Raw genomic sequence first — 4,246 nt, forward strand, 5'->3', positions numbered from 1 at the left:
ACGAGATAAAAATATGTTCATAAAGAAATCCGAGAATATCTTCATATACTGCCAAGAAATGAATTTTGGAACTCAGACGCCGAATATCCTCCATGGCTGCTTACACTTCCTAAAATCGAGTTGCCAGTAGACTGGATATTGATAAAAAGAGACATGTTCATTCAAGTTGCTCAACAACTAGCATTTTACCAGATATATATGCGGTATTCAGGATACAGACACGTCTATACATATGGCTCCAGTATAGCAACCTCTTCAACTTCAGCATTCGTTATACTGCACCTCAATAAACAACAATCATTTAAGTTATCTCTTGCGACATCATTCACAACGGCTGAACTATTCGCAATCCTATGTGCGATGAAATTGATAGCAAGCCAAGCGAAGCATAAGATACCATTCCAGTGGATACCAGGCATTGTAACATTCCTGGCAACACAGCAGCCAATGAAGCAGCACGACAAGCACACCTCAAAGATGATATGGTTCCGCTCTCAATATTGATGAATGATTTACGTTGAATTATCAAGGGCGCTATTCTGGACATTCCGCCATTTTCTTCGGTGCGTGACGTAGGCGCGACGCAAACAAAATGGCGCTGCTGGCCCAGTTTTGCTTACGTAACGTGACGCTAACTTGACGTTTTGCCTAAGAAACTGAAATGAAGCCACTGAATGTAGCGTTATCGGTAAAGCAAAACAGTTTTCCTCCGCAGTAAAAATAAAGCAGCTATCTCAAAGCGTATGATTATTCCGTCGAAAACGCTTCTCGCTTCCGTCGTCTGCTGCGTACAAGCCGTCGTCTGCTTCAATAGCTAGGATGCGTGTCCCTGGAAAATGCAACGAGTCATCGCATGTTGGCGCCAACGTGCTTGTTTTCTTTCTTGAGACAACATACGCGACCTACCAGTGGTGATGCGCGCACGTTCTAGGCCTCGTTATCGCTATTTCGTGAAACGCAAGTGACTCAGCCCGACTCGGCTGGCTGAGAGACGGCTGAATATCACCGATAGCGTTGCGCGCGCCAGAGATATCCACTAGAGCGACGCAAGCGCCGGCGCTGCCATCTCTTGTTCATTTCGCTGGTTTCTCGCACCGCGGGAGGAAACTTCTAGGCGCCGCCTTGCGTACATTTCTTTTTATAAATTAGAAAGATGCCGTTGTCATAACGTCTGATTGTGCGAAAAGGCATTAATCTCGATTACAATACAAATGCAGCAGTGAAAAGTGGACAACATTGCTGAAAGTTTGCTATATTCAACCAATATTATTTCGTATAAACGCGTTCTTTCAAAAAACGATGGCCCCAAACACAAATGCCAACACCACCCGAGAGCGATGCAAATACTATGAGCACGCGTTTTGAACAAAAGATTTTCGTGGCGCCAAACGACTGGGAAAATGTGGCGATACGCATTCCTCTCGGCTGCCATTGCATATGGCTGCCCATTAGCATAATTCGCGCGGCTCGTCGCAGCAAGAATTATGGCGGAAAATCTCAGCAATGGCGGCCCAGCGCAACGTCACGCATCCTCAAAATGACGATTACGAAACAGCCCTTCCTGTGACGCTCCTCACGAGATATTCCTTCAGCCAATCAGCAAGCTGGCATGGCGCATATCTTGGATCGCCACCACATATTCGCGCAATTGCAGATGCATTGCACTGGCTTGTGCACGCTACCGCTCACATTCTTTTTGAAGCGCTAACATCACAATATATCTGCCAAGGACCAAAAAAATGTATTAGTTCATAAAATTTGCAGCTCCACGTCACGTTTCGTCATCTTGATGAAAACGCAAAATTGCATTTCGCAATACTTCCGCTTCCCGGCACAAATTTCAAAACACGTGACCTTTCGACAGCCAATCAGAGAGTAAACATGGCGGATAATGGCGGCCGTGCAGCCGCCATGCGTGTCCAGGGGCTCTATTCTGGACACGCATGGCGGCTGCACGGCCGCCATTATCCGCCATGTTTACTCTCTGATTGGCTGTCGAAAGATCACGTGTTTTGAAATTTGTGCCGGGAAGCGGAAGTATTGCAAAATGCAATTTTGCGTTTTCATCAAGATGACGAAACGTGACGTGGAGCTGCGAATGTTATGGACTAATACATTTTTTTGGTCCTTGGCAGATATATTGTGATGTTAGCGCTTCAAAAAGAATGTGAGCGGTAGCGTGCAGAAGCCAGTGCAATGCATCTGCAATTGCGCGAATATGTGGTGGCGATTCAAGATATGCGCCATGCCAGCTTGCTGATTGGCTGAAGGAATATCTCATGAGGAGCGTCACAGGAAGGGCTGTTTCGTAAACGTCATTTTGACGATGCGTGACGTTGCGCAGGGCCGCCATTGCTGAGATTTTCCGCCATAATTTTTGCTGCGACGAGCCGCGCGAATTATGCTAATGGGCAGCCATATGCAATGGCAGCCGAGAGGAATGCGTATCGCCACATTTTCCCCGTCGTTTGGCGCCACGAAAATCTTTTGTTCATAACGCGTGCTCATAGTATTTGCATCGCTCTCGGGTGGTGTTGGCATTTGTGTTTTGGGCCATCGTTTTTTAAAAGAACGCGTAAATACGAAATAATATTGGTTGAATATAGCAAACTTTCAGCAATGTTGTCCACTTTTCACTGCTGCATTTGTATTGTAATCGAGATTAATGCCTTTTCGCACAATCAAAAGTTATGACAACGGCCTTTTTCTAACTTACAAAAAGAAATTTTCCTCCCGCGGTGCGAGTAACCAGCGAAATGAACAAGAGATGGCAGCGCCGGCGCTTGCGTCGCTCTAGTGGATATCTCTGGCGCGCGCAACGCTATCGGTGATATTCGGCCGTTTCTAAGCCAGCCGAGTCGGGCTGAGTCACTTGCGTTTCACGAAATAGCGATAACGTGGCCTAGAACGTGCGCGCATCACCACTGGTAGTTCGCGTATGTTGTCTCAAGAAAGAAAACAAGCGCGTTGGCACGAACATGCGATGACTCATTCCATTTTCCAGGGACACGCATCCGAGCTACTGAAGCAGACGACGGCTTGTACGCAGCAGACGACGGAAGCGAGAAGCGTTTTCGACAGAATAATCATACGCTTTGAGATAGCTGCTTTATTTTTACTGCGGAGGAAAACTGTTTTGCTTTACCGATAACGCTACATTCAGTGCCTTCATTTCAGTTTCTTAGGCGAAACGTCAAGTTGGCGTCACGTTACGTAAGCAAAACCGGGCCACCAGCGCCATTTTGTTTGCGTCGCGCCTACGTCACGCTCCGAAGAAAATGGCGGAATGTCCAGAATAGCGCCCCAGAATAGAGCCCCAAGACCGTTTTATTATAGGCGCCGCCATATTGTGAACGCAGTGGCGCCGCCTATGAGCGGCGCCATACTGGCTTGGGTGAAAGCGGTCTTTTGCATGGCCGGTATACGCTCGGCGATAGTTTCTGGCGTTTATTAGACAGTTTTAGTTTAGCGTCCGCAACTATAGCGTACGCTATACGCTATAATATAGCGTACGCTAAGCAGCGCACGTTTTCTACAGTTTTAGTTGACCGGCGATATCTTCGGATCTCAGAGGCCATATGCCGTCGTTACTGCTATTTTGCGCCTTTAGCGACAGGTGGCGCTGACATCTCAAACGTTTTGTTTTGTTAGGCTTCGACTCGTTCAAAACGAGAAGCGATCTCGAAAACACCACGAGGTTATCCATAATACTCTGTCGTCGAAGCGGCCTGAGACTAAGCGAAAGCCGTTCACACAGTCATTTGCTACGAACGAAGTGCATTTTACAAAAGCAACGCCAAATTCAATTCGAAGCGGGCAGCCGGGACCGCCGCCATGTTTCCCGCAAGCTCCGCAAACCCCGCAAAAACGCTAACGCTAACTCGTTTGCGTTGCGTACGCCCGCTATACCCGCTATTTCGTTTAGCGTTTTGCGCATGCGCAGTGACGACCCGCTATTTTTTAGCGTCCGCAATGGAATAGCGTACGCTATACTAAAGCTGTCTATTAGACAGTTTTAGTTTAGCGTACGTAATTATAGCGTACGTTATACGCTATGATATAGCGTACGCTAAGCAGCGCACGTTTTCTACAGTTTTAGTTGGCCGGTGATATCTTCGAATCTCAGAGGCCATATGCCGTCGTTGCGACTATTTCGCACCTGTAGCGATAGGTGGCGCTGACATATTGAACGTTTTTTTTTTTTGTTAGGTTTCGACTCGTTCGAAATGAGAAGCGATCTGTAAAA

This window comes from Dermacentor albipictus, unplaced genomic scaffold (genome assembly GCF_038994185.2).
Source record: "Dermacentor albipictus isolate Rhodes 1998 colony unplaced genomic scaffold, USDA_Dalb.pri_finalv2 scaffold_46, whole genome shotgun sequence".
Lineage (NCBI taxonomy): Eukaryota > Metazoa > Arthropoda > Arachnida > Ixodida > Ixodidae > Dermacentor > Dermacentor albipictus.